At 36.4% G+C, this 14010-nt stretch overlaps 1 long non-coding RNA gene across 1 annotated transcript; it reads left to right on the top strand.

Moving 5' to 3' along the window:
• Positions 1-4185: 4185 nt before the first annotated feature.
• LOC145683492 (uncharacterized) lies at positions 4186-8747 on the top strand. Its single transcript, XR_014131121.1, has 2 exons — positions 4186-4315; positions 8463-8747. It is a non-coding gene; the product is annotated as an uncharacterized LOC145683492 (long non-coding RNA).
• Positions 8748-14010: the final 5263 nt, after the last annotated feature.

The raw sequence follows: 14010 nt of genomic DNA, 5'->3' as shown, positions 1-14010 counted from the left end.
CTACCCCCTTCCGGGAAAAATCTGAAATCAACTCAGGCCGGAACAGTAACACGAATTAGCAATACGCATTTCTTTTGTCAGATTTTATTGTTTATATTGATTTACGTAGTTCTGAAATTAGGATGAACAATATTGGGTGTATTTCTTACATATTTATTTTAGAATATATTGTATAGGCCTAATGGTTTCCTTTATGTTTTTGCAGGTAGGGCCAATTAACCCTAAGTCCAATTTTACCTACAGTTTCCACAGTTTAACAACCTTAGGATTAGGAATTGCTGCAGCTGCTTCAACGTTTTACATCTTGAAATCATTAGCACTGGGAAATCCTATTCCGTACAAGAGACAAGGAGTGCCTCACATTGATAAAGTAAGTCAGGGGTGCCCACAGAGGGGGGCTATGACGCAAACTGCGTCATTGAAATATTTGGGGGGTTAAAATCTATATAAATATGTTTGAGGGGGTGTAAAACTTAATCGAAAAGAATATTTTTTCATGGAAGAACACCAACATATATACAATTGGGGGGGTGCGTCATGGACATAAGGGGGGGGTAGGCACCACTGAGTAAGTTACACGAATGAAATGTAATTAATTGTTTTTGTTATTACAAAGGGCTACACGTTTCTCCTAATAATGTATTATTTGAAAATACTGCATAAGATTATGCTATTGGTAAAAATCGAAACACATAAAAGTTTAGAATATTCTTAGCATTTAAGAGGAAGAAATGTCCACAGATGAGAGAAATAAAAATCGATACATGTCGCTGAGTACAACAAAATGAGCAGTTTTGAGGAGTATGCACATTACATTAAACTGTTGCTCCGAACTCTTAAAATGGAGAGTAAAAAAGTGTATATTCGTAATGTGATACTTTGAGAATTCAAACAAGGCAAAAGTGCTAAGATGACTCCCGAAAAAAATAAGCAATACATACGGGGAAGGACTAATAACTCATCGGGCATATGAAATTAGTTTGCTAAATTCCATTCTGGAGATATAACCTTAAAAGACGAATGGAGGATGAGACAACCTTCCAATCTTGACGACAACCTTGTAAAGGCAAAATTGAAGCAAAATCCATGCCAATCAATAAGAGAATTAGAAGAATGGTCAAATACATCATAATCAACTGTTAGCCGTCACCTCAAGTTAGAAGTATGAGTACCTCACAATTTCAGTGAACGAAATAAAGAAAATCGCATGCCAATCGCCACAAGTCTGCTTTTATGGGTAAAAATGCAGATTTCTTTAGACTGGATTATAATAGACGATGAAAAATGGGTTACGTGTGACAATATCGTCCGCAAAAGATAGTGCCTTGATGCAAATCAACCATCCCTAACAGATCCGATCGCAAACATATACAGAGAAAAGATTTTATAGTGTTTCTGGTAGCATTGACGATGTATATTTCATCTCGAGCTATTGCAGTCATATTAATCACTACTGCGTATACATACGTTCAGCAGCTGCAAAGAGTGAAAAATAAACTCCATGAAAAGCGTCCTGCAATCGTCAATTGTTTTAAATGACAATGCGCGACCACATACCGCAAGAATGGCTCAAGAAAAAATCTTGAGCTTGGATGGTTTGTTTTACCACACTCACCTTACTACCTGGACTTTGCTCCGATAGATTACCATCTGTTCTGATCCTTACAAAACCTTTCGAATGGAAAAACTTTCAATTCTAAAGAGGAAGTCAGTCAGGCTGTTGAAAATTCCTCCCAGCCGAAACCAACCACATTTTACGAGGAAGAAACTGATAAGCTACTAGGAAGGTGAGAGAAGGTCATACATAATAGTGCTGAATACATAATAAATTAATATAATTTTGTTATTTAATGAAAGCAAAATAAATGTCTAATAAAATCACAACATAACTTCAATCAGTACAGTAATTTCTCCGTGATATTATAACCTAGAAGATCAGTTTAATTTTTATACAATAAGTATAGGTATAGATATAAGTATTTAGATACAGTATATTGTACATTTAAATATAGAGGTGGTTCTTTCATCCTTAATACAAATAAATGAGAAGTCATCTCTTCTTGGTTTATGTCTAACTTTTCTAAAATGCAAGGTTGGTTGTCTTGGATAAGGTGAAACAACATTCGACGAAATCTTTAAATTTGATGAGGCTTCACCAGGCATAAGCCCTCTAACAATGCAGAATGCTTGTCTTCTAGGTGCCACTCTCAACTCGGAAGCACTCACTAACGTGCTATTGAAAAATATGTAATTTGGAATTGTTCTTGTCTCGACTTTCCTCAATTTCAGCCCAATCAGCCCTTTTCCTTTTACGGGAATCTTTGTCAATCCCTCGCCTAACCCCTCTTTTACTATGCTTTCCATCTTGGCACGAGACTTCTTTGCTGGAAAAATATGATATTGTTCTGATAACTGGCCTTGAATCAATTCAAAACTGCTCCTTGGATCCTTGCTAAATGACGACTCTTGGATTCAAGCATGTTTACCTATTGGCTTGGGTTGCCTTGGTATTCGACGAGCTGTGGATATGGCGATTCCTACGTGGCGACAACGTCATACCACGAAGCTCTTCGTTTAATCGAAGCTCTCCTTCCACAGGGTTATTGTTTGGACCCAGATGGCTCAGTTCAGAAAGACTATAGTAGGTGAGCAAGCTTAGTAGACGCAAACCTCCTAAAATCTAGCAAAACGTGTTATTAGTCATCTTGGTATGCACCAATAGCATCTCACTCACATAATCATCTGTTACAATCTGTTGTTGTTTCGGAAGTTAAAGCCAGGCTCCTTGCTACCTCATCTCCCGAAGCGGGTGCATGGTTGATGACAATACCTTTCCCGCCTTTAGGACGTCATTTATCGAATGAAACCTTTCGAATTGCTGTTGCCTTACGTTTAGGTTTAGCTGTTTGTGAGCCTCATCGGTGTCCCGCTTGCGGAGATCAAATTAACCAACTTGGCCTCAATTGCCTTTCATGCATGAAGAGAGCCGGTAGATACGCCCAACATTCCTCCATTAATGATATAATACTACGAGCCCTTAATACTGCTGGGATTCCCTCAAAAGGGAACCTTTTGGTTGCTGTCGTTCGGATGGAAAGCGATCGGATGAGATGACACTGGTTCCATGGATGAGAGGTAAATGTTTATTGTAGTTTACATGCGCTGATACGTACGCTCATTCAAGTCTCCCTCCATCTGTAGTTAGCGCAGGAACTGTTGATAATCGCAGATGAGCTGAAAAACAAAGAAAATAGAACAACTTTCTCGAAAATTTTGTTCAAACTCCAATTGCTATTGAGACTAGTGGCGCTTGGGCTGCAAGAAGTCTTGAATTCATTAGGGAGGTAGGAAGACGGATTTCTTGCGTTTCCGGGGAAGTTCGCTCCACATTTTCTCTAATTCAGCGCATAGCTGTTTCTATCCAACGTAGTAACGTCTCGTCGGTCCTTGGCACTTTACCTCCTGGAAAGGAACTTGATTAAGATTTTTTTTTTTTTTTTTGCTCTAACAAGAACAGTTTTTATATATTACTCCTGGGACAATAGTTTTTCATTTAGATCATTTCGAGGTAATATCAAATCCGTTCTGATTATTTCCTCTTGTGTAGGTAGGAAAATGAATTATTTATTTGATATTTTAAACTTTTGTATATTCGTTTAAATTTTACATAATTATTTTGATGTTTTGATAAGCTGGATTTTGTATTAACAATTGTCGAAAAACTTTATTAGAGGCGTAATAAATTGCTTCTGTCGCAAATTGATCAATAATCAAAATTTGTTGCTAGATTTCGATTAATTAAGAAATTTCTAAATGTTATATTGTCATGGAAAATTTAAATTGAAAATCTATAGCTTCACATTCGTATTAAAATTAGAAATTGTGAACTTGAAATAGCATACGCATGTGGAAAACCTAGTTATTACAATGGTACGATCTTAACTTATTTTCAGCTAAAGTATTGATAATAATGATAACATCAAATTTTAATATTACTCGTAATAAGTTTATATTAGTGCTTTAAAATTATGACTTTGATTATGAAATGATATTTGATTATTGTGTTACAGTAAATTATAATATTAATATAATATTATAATATAATATATAATAATATAATATCCATATATCTCCAGAATTTAGATTTGGCCGAAGATTCTCATTTCACAGAAATGATGTCTACGCTGGACAAAATGCTGAAAGCTCGAGGGGTTGCAGATGAACAGTGTCAGATGCAATTGATTTGTGACGTTGTCAGATCTCCCGACACTCAAAAATTAGGTTCCATTGGGCACTTCATAGCCGGTGCTTTCAAGTGAGTATTGTTTTTAAATCATCATTTTCTTCTTCTGCTTGAGTCAACAATCTCTCGATTACTTTGAAGTACTTTTTATTTGTTTTTCCCTATCCTTAGTCACAATATGCATTTCCCTGTACCTTTTCCTTCTCTAAATCTTGTAAAATTTGGTCTGTATATCTTAATTGCTTCCATTGTCTAGGTGTTTTCCCTCCCGCTATTCAGTCAATAATTAGTGACATGATTCCCTCTTGTCTCATTATGTTTCTAATCATCCTATCTTCTTCTATGGGATAGCATTCGCCGCATTCCTCTTATCTCCTACCACTTCAAGTAGTCCTTCATCTGATATCTCATACAAAGATCCACCTAATTTTCAACATCCTATTAGAGCAATACGTCTTAAAGGCCCCCCAATCTACGTTCTTCCTCTTCTCCCAGAATCTGTCTCACATAAATGTAACACTACACTCCATATATATTATAATGTTTTACTCATGGTCTATACAAAAGTTCTCTACGTATTTTGTTTAAAGTAAATGTCCCAAGGCCAGTCGCGTATTTTATGGGCAACCAGCCTTAGTACTGCAATATTAATAAAGAAAGTTAATATAACACTATAAATTTAAAATAACACGTCTACAGTTTGTTATCTTCTGTTCATGGTACTAGTTTCTGCATATTTTCGCAAACGTGAATATGTAATAAGGCATCCGTTAACGCTTAGAACGCAATCCCTCTCGCTTTCGTAGACACTGATGATTTGGCAACCCTTGGAATATCGCTGTGTACTACTGCCACCAGAGAGAAACGTGTAACTGCTTGCGCTCCCGCATAGGTTCTCCTTAACAGTGTGCTTGCGAACCATGGCTGGCAACCAAGCAAGTTTCCTCTCTGTGGATCGGTTTCCGTAGGCGAAGCTAGTAAATTGAAGCTAAGAACAATGACATAGCAGCCATTTTCGGGCTATTTGAGAATTTCGGGGCATGATTTCGTAGCGCTTTGCGTCAACGCAATGCAAAATTTGTGTTTTACTTTACAATTCTTGTTATTGTAGTTATAATTAATTATTCCGTTATTTGCATTGAGTTGAATCCGCTGATTTTGAACCAACTGTTACAAAATGAGGCCAGCAGACAGTATTGTAGATTGGAGAATGTGTTAACTTCTATTACTCTGGTGAGTATTGTGAGTAATATCTAGCGGGAAAATGAAATGCTAGGAAGAAAATTATCAATTTTTATTTTTGTTACAAAGTAAAATGATTATAGAACGATTTTTGTACGGCTAAAATCAATACACTAATGGATTTAAGAACAAATAGCAAAATCACTATACACATTTCGTGATGCAAATTGATGATCGAAAAATATTGTATGTGATAACCGGGCACATTCCATAACCATTTGCGTTAATACAACGCAAAATTTGCGACTTAGGTGCAATTTAATTTTGCGAAGACAGGTACGGAATGACAACCAACGTCAGCAACAGAGGCGACTCTTGAGGGAAGTGACATTGGTAAAAATGAGGGAAGGAACATTTTACGAATGTAATTCATGAGAAGTTAACTGTGCAAATGTACGAGGGAAATTCATTTACGGTGGAAAACATTAATGGTCTCAAAACAAAAGTTCAAAAAAAAAAAAAAAAAAAAAAACACACACACACGCCATTGTTATGCATATTTTTATATTATTATCATTATTACTAATAATATACAAAATCAGTGGTAGCCCATGCCTTCAAATTAGTATACAACACTGCCAAAGGCCCAGGTAGCCAAGGAAAGGATACTACAGTGCTCCAGGCAAGCTAAGTGGCAGTAGTTTAGGAAACCTCAGGGCTACAGACTATGAAAAGAGGTTGAGATCTTGCAGAGCCCCAGTCAAGCAAAGCGGGTAAGGAAACTCCAAGGCTCCAGGCAAGCTAGGTGTTTGCGGCTAGGATTTCTCAGAGTTCCAGGTAAGCTAAGAAAGAGGTTGAGTTCACACAGTGCTTCAGACAATTTAAGTGGGAAGAATACTTCAGAGTTCCAGACAAGCTAAAGGGCTTGGGTTGAGTTAGAACTATCAGAGCAGGTGATCAGGCAAGAAGACACCAGGAATGATCTGCCGAAACTGATGTCGATGCAGACCCTACATGGTGTTTTATACCCTCTTCTGGACAGCGGTGGCGCTGTCAAACAATGGTAAAATAAAATAGAACCTGAATAAAATGATGACTATATCCCATTTAATGAAAATGAAATAGAACATCCTGCTCCTACTTTACGAACATCTGATAGCCCATGAAATGATAACTGAGCTCCAGTGAATTATCTGCATAATCTCTTACCGCACAGAAGGCGCAACCCTCTAACGGTTGCTGGCTTTTCACTGGCATAGGAAAAAAAAGGCGCTTTTATTGCTATTGTAGCATTTTAATAGATAGATTAACAACGCAAGTTCAGATGGATTTAAAAAAAAACCCAAGTAATGATGCAGCGGTGCCCATCCCTCACGGCTGGGTACAATCTCCCTAAATTAACTATTCTTCAATCCAAAATAGTAGTACAGAAAACGCCCTCCCCACAAAATAATTACTTTTTACACCGATTTGAATGTGAAATATAGGCCTACAGGAGATTTCTTCTCGTTCTTTTTTTAAACAGAATCAATGTCTCTTCGCTTATGCCTCCCGCCGTACCTGTGTCAAAGGGGATTAAATTGCTTTGACAATGAACTAAACGAACTATTTTAAGATGTTTTTCATTGCAAGTTTTCTTTTACACTTAGCGTTCTTAAGAGTCATTATTATGATATAATTAAAGATCGATTGTGCATTTTCCAAAAAAAAAAAAAAAAAAAAAAAAAAAAAAAAAAACGCCCCTCTCAGAAAAGTATCACATGAGAGCAACCTGTGCATCCTTGGGACTATGGCCGTACACAGGGACACTTGTAAATTTTTTTTCAAGGAAGGGTAAGAGATCGATTCCAGGGGAGGTAAAACATAGGCTCACAAGCGCAGTTGGAAACATAGGCACACACTTTCATGCAAAATATGTAAGCAAATGAGTGTGTCTTGACATGTACTTCTAAGAATAGAACACTCTTCGAAAATCGAGGGGAACAATTGCCCCCTGCTACGTAGAACTTAGCTATGTTGTTTAATTTGTGTAGTCAGTATTAGCTTTATGGTTCCTTGTTGCAATTGGTTGCAATCCTCTACAACGTTCCCCTCTTACCTTAGCTGCTTACTTTGTCAACTATTCATTTTATCAGACGATGCCTAGCTATGAGCTCTGTCTTTCTCCTCACTATTTTAGTTTCTAGGTAAGGGGCTTGGGGACTTCCAGTTGTGCACTGTGAATTGGAGCACCCCCATTGATTTTTCAAAACTCAGCGCTACTGGTTGCTAGCACATTTTGTTTTCTTTATTAAAAGATTTTTTATTTACACTGACATCATGCTACAAACATTGGTTTAAAAATAAAGGGGGAGGGTCCCCAACTCCGAAGTAATTGTAAACCACTGTGCTACAGCAGGTGCACACCCACGGCGGGTCTAATGGGTCCGAATCCCAAACCAAATTTCATAATTCGACTAACATTTGTGGCCTTTCTTAACAAAACTATACTCGTTTATCAGAGAAATGGTCGATGTAGGCTAAAGATTTGATGTTACGCCTCATCTGTATTCTTTCTTACAGGTTCAATATTACATAGACGCATTGGACTCCCCCTCCGTCCATAATTTGGGACTCTCCCAACAAACTTTTGTTGGTACGCCTACGCTACAGAAGAACGAAAGTAGTGCTTGAATAACAAAATCATTAAAAGTAAAAAAGAAATGTCTGCTCTCCCACAAAAGACTTTTTTTCTCAACACAAAGAATTGAAGAATATTGGAGCAGGAGACCCAAGTTCGATTCCTGGTGGGAGTCCATGTGATTCGGATCCTACGTTAAACTGTAGTAGATCCATGTCTCATTTATCGTCAGTGTTGAAAAGGACGCTAAACCCCAATCGAAACAATTTCTCAATCAATTTTGTAAAATCATTTAGTAAACGCAGATTAACGTAGATATTTATTAACAATACAATTTAAAACGGATTAAAAAATATGTATTTTTGCATTTAAAAAAATTAAAAGAAAATTAAATGGCGTTCTCTTTATCTTTTACAGCAACGAAAGAATGGCAAAAATTCCAGTAGATCCGAGTAGTGTCTCAGACGAGAAAGCAAAGAAGTTCCTGGAAGCGTCACTAGATGGCAGAGAAGGAAGGGATTGTGAAAAAGTCTACAGCACTTGCGCCATCTCTCAGTATTTTCTGAAGTACGTGCTCCAATGGAGGTGATGTCAAACTAAACTGCTATATTCCACTGCAACGAACCGAACTGAGTGTAAATATTCTTGTTGATTTTCGAAACGTACCAGAATATAAAATAGACAGACAGTAACGAAGAAATCTTGGCAAGTTTTGGTGATTAGTGTTGGTGATATGTTGAAAGGTATTATGTATTGTGTACAGAAAAATAACGAGATTTTGCCATTAGGTGTCACAACGTTTTAATGAGAGGTGTAGATTTGAAACATTTCTATCTATTGACGAGATGCATCTAGAGATACTATATTAAAATATTTGTAAATTTATATTTGCTACTTTTAAACAAGAGATACATGGAAAAGATAGGCTACTACCTGTGGAATTATTAAGACAGGCTAAGAGAGGATTCACTTACCGATAAATCGCTGATTATGAAGATATGATAACCTTCTAAACTGCTCCATTCCTTGGAGGAGGAAAAATCAAAACCTCTTCAGTAATCAAGTGCACCCCCAGTCCAACATATCTCCTAAATTTGGAAATAGTATTACACGTCTGATAGATTTATGCAGAGGGCAAGATTAAGAACTAATTTTGCTGATTACAAATTAAGTCAGACATAATGGCAGTGTTGTCGTATATACTAGTTTTACGTGAAATTTCTTTCATGTGTAGCTTCTTAAAGAAAAATAAGGGTAAGTTGAACCTAATCGAATTTGAGTGAGAGTACTCTTGTGCATGGTATTAAGTCCCTTTGTCATCAATCAATATTTCTATAATTTTACGTTTCATAGTTATAGCGCCTAAGTTAAAGGGGAATTTCAATACTTTATATACGGATTTCCTAGCAACGAGCCGGATTACTTTGTATGACAAGTTTTATGGCGTGGCGTTTCCATGTTTATTTTCAAATCTTAACCATCACTTGAACAATCATATGCAACAAAACTCTGCTGAAAATCAGAGTTGCTAATCTCAGAGAATAAAATTATCGATTTTCCTCTTTGAAATTATCGTATATTTAAAATATATATATATATATATATATATATATATATATATATATATATATATATATATATACAAGGTCTGTATGATAAGTAATGAGACTCGCCGCGCCGCGGCGCGCGTGTCGCTGGAGCGGGTTTGTCGGTGATGGAGGATGTAGGGGGGGGTCCGAGCAAAGCAACGCACCGCGCGTCAGTTGGCTCCGAGCCTTAGTGGAGCGCGGACAAGCCTTGGACAAAGCCCTTGTGAACATTCTTGTCACGGCGGAAAATCAACAAACATGGAGGGTTCCATCGAACAGCGTTATGCGATCAAATTTTGCGTTCGCCTGGGGAAAACGGCTACTCAGACGCTTTCTCTCATCACGGAGGCCTACAAAGAGGAAGCCCTATCCAAAGCCCAGGTGTTTCGTTGGCACAGTGCGTTCCGGAACGGCCGGGAAAGCGTTGAGGATCTGGAGAGGGCTGGACGCCCGACAACAGTGACTACGGACGAAACTGTGGCAAAAGTGAGGGATCTCCTGAACTCAGACCGTCGATTATCGTTGAGATTGATTGCTGATGAACTCGATATGAACCACACAACAGTGCACAAGATTGTGACGGAACAATTGGGAATGAGAAAAATCTGTGCGAAACTGGTGCCGCGAGTGTTGACTGACGAACAAAAGCAACGACGTGTTGATTGTTGTCAGGAACTGTTGAACCTCATGAACAGTGACCCTAACTTTGAAGATGACGTCATAACAGGTGACGAGTCGTGGGTGTTCCAGTACGACCCTGAAACGAAACGTCAAAGCGCGGAGTGGCACACTCCTGCGTCCCCGCGCCCCAAGAAGGCCAGAATGTCGAAGTCAAAGGTGAAAACAATGTTGATTGTTTTTTTTGACAATGTGGGGGTGGTCCACAAGGAGTTTGTACCCCAAGGACAAGCCGTCAACGCCGCCTTCTACAAACAAGTCCTTGAGAGACTGCACAGGAGCGTCAAGCGGAAAAGACCGGCGATCGCTAGCCGGTGGAAGTTGCATCACGACAATGCCCCTGCCCACACCGCCTTCTTAGTGACCTCCTTTTTGACCCGGATTGGGGTGGAAGTCCTTCCACAACCACCCTACAGCCCAGATGTGAGCCCGGCCGACTTCTTCCTCTTCCCGAAGCTGAAGCCACGCTTGAAAGGAACCCGTTTTGCAGACGTCACAGCCATCCAAGCAGCCGTGACCACATTTCTAAAGGACATGCCGGCTGCTGACTTCCAGGGGGCGTTTGCAGCGTGGAAACATCGATTGCAGAAGTGCATCGACGCAAGAGGAGAGTACTTCGAAAGCTTTTAAGTCCCTGTACAGATCAGATCAATAAAACAATGTTTCCAGACCTGGTCTCATTACTTATCATACAAACCCTGTATATCGAATTTACGTTATGCAAGTAATATTGTAGAAACAAATATACTAGTACAAATAACAATCATATATAATAAACTTATCTAGTAATTTTCAGTTGCGAACTCCAAATGACGACAATGTCCTCGCCATTTCCATCCCCTGGTAAACGTAATTGAATTTAAAGATGAATACAGAGTTGCCATTTGCCAATTTTCAAATCGTTATTGGTTTACTTTAGTCGGAATGAAAAACCTCAGAGCGGTGTTTTATAATTATTTAATGCAGATCGATAATTTATTTGCAGATTCAAAAACTGAAAAAAAAGTGTAAGTTTTAAAATTATCGTATATTCACCTATTATCGCAAGGACGTTAATATATATAGCATTAAGGTATAAGTATCGTATATCACAATAAATCATCGTATGTTTGACAAGCCTACTGAAGATACTAAAAAGGATCACGCCTAGAAGTTTCAATTTCGTCCGATAGGGATGTAAACCATTGGACGATATTAGCTGCCATCTAGTGGCGTGATGTGTAATTTCTAGCATTCTACTCTTACAAACACCCTTGTTTCACTAGTAGAAAGTGGAATATGCATACCTATCCATAAAGTCACCGTAACCAATAAAACTAATAACGACTGACTCTGTTAACGAACTCGGCTGAAATAACCACTCAAGCTATCTATCGAGAAAGAAAAAACAAAACAAAAAAAAAAAAAAAAAAAAATGGAAAAGTTCGCTTTCGTTCAAAAGTTGTAAGTAGTAATGGACGGAGAAATGTACTAATATGAAGATCTCAGAAGGCCCAGTAACACGATACTAATAATAAAATCAAGCTAAACTAAAAATAAACTAAACGAGAAACTAATAATAAAACTAAAAGAGAAACTAATAATAATAACAAACGAGAAACTTATAATAAAACCAAACGAGAAACTAATAATAGAATAACTCGAAAAGAGAAACTAATAATTAAACTAAAGGGGAAACTAATAATAAAGCGAGAAAACAATAAAATGAGAAACTACACGTAATAATAAAACAACGAGAAACTAATAATTAAACTAAACGAGAAACTAATAATAAGCTAAACGAGAAACTAGTAATTAAATGAAACGAGAAACTAATAATAAATTAAACGAGAAACTAATAATAAAACTAAAAGGGAAGTTAATAATAAAAGCAAACGAGAAACTTATAATAAAACGCGAAACTAATAATAAAACTAAACGAGAAACCAATAATAGAATAACTCGAAAAGAGAAACTAATAGTTAAACTAAAGGGGAAACTAATAATAAAACGAGAAAACAATAAAATGGGAAACTACACATAATAATAAAACAACGAGAAACTAATAATTAAACTAAACGAGAAACTAATAATAAGCTAAAGCAGAAGCTAGTAATTAAAATAAACGAGAAACTAATAATAAATTAAACGAGAAGCTAATAATAAAACTAAACGAGAAACTAATAATAAAAGCAAAGGAGAAACTTACAATAAAACGAGAAACTAACAATAAAATAACTCGTAACGAAAAACTAATAATTAAACTAAAGGGGGAAACTAATAATAAAACGAGAGAATAATAAAATGAGAAACTACACGTAATAATAAAACGATTAACGAGAAACTAATAATTAAACAAAAAAATAAACTAATAATAAACTAAACGAGAAATTAATAATTAAATTTAACGATAAACTAATAATGAAACGAAAAACTAATAATAAACTAAACGAGAAGCTAATAATAACACTAAAAGAGAAACTAATAATGAAAGCAAACTGGAAACTTATTATAAAACGAGAAACTAATAATAAAATAACTCGAAAAACTAATAATTAAACTAAAGGGGAAACTAAAAATAAAACGGGAAAATAATAAAATGAGAAACTACACGTAATAATAAAACCACGAGAAACTAATAATTAAACAAAACCAGAAACTAATAAACTAAACGAGAAACTAGTAATTAAATTAAACGAGAAACTAATACAGTGGAGTCTCGTTAATTCGAACTTGGATAATTCGAAATATTGGATAATTCGAACAGTAGTGCATTCCCCTTGAAAACTGTATTGAAAACAATAGTAAAAAATCGTGGTTAAATCGAACTTTTGAACCTATGTTTTGGATAATTCGAAGTAAATACAGTTGAAAATTTTTAATGTTGGACAGATGTAAACAGAGAAGTACAGTTTTAACGAGTTTTCAGTTATCCAGATGCAGCCATAGGGAAGAGTAATACAAAAGATAAGTAGAAAATTGGTTGAAAATTTAAGATGAATTATTGATAAAGTCAACCAAATGTTATTAATATCGTATTCCACGCAATACATGAAATTCAAGACTTATTGACCGCACAAAAACAACCAAATTTAAGCAAATGAGATTTACGATTTCTTAAAAGTGAGAACAGATTATTCAAATTGTTACTGGTGTTAATTGTTTGGGCTATTCAATGTATGTTGTAGTGTTGTACGTAAATATATTTTCCATTGTACACGTAGTTTGAATTATGTGGACTCAATGTCGTTTGTTAGTTTGCGGTATTCGATCACGCAAATAATAAGCTGCTTTAAAGGTAAAGTCTACACCATATGAATATGTTTTTGATGCACTGTACTTTGGTTTCTTTGTCGTTATATATGTGAAAATGAATGTTGTTGGATAATTCGAAGTTTTTTCGTGTCCCCTTGGACTTCGAATTAAAAAGAGTCCACTGTAATAACCGAACCGAGAAACTAATAATAAAACTAAATCCTACAGATTTAGCAATGCAGGAAAACCTACTCATTTCTTCCCTCTCAACATTCAGTTTACTCAGTAACACTACGCAAACTACAGAAGCTGCTCTACAAAACAAATACGTAGTACAAAATATCACGTCTCCTGTATCAACGTGCAAAACAGTCCGTGATAGTCAATCAAATGTTTTACAAATTCTTCAATTCAACATTTGCGAATGTTATACTCCTCACAAGCAGCCACTGACTATACTGATT

The sequence above is a fragment of the Thermobia domestica genome, chromosome 4 (assembly GCF_964235325.1).
Source record: "Thermobia domestica chromosome 4, izTheDome1.hap1.1, whole genome shotgun sequence".
NCBI lineage: Eukaryota > Metazoa > Arthropoda > Insecta > Zygentoma > Lepismatidae > Thermobia > Thermobia domestica.
The sequence above is the reverse complement of the archived record's forward strand: the minus strand, read 5'-3'. Positions and strand labels throughout refer to the sequence as shown.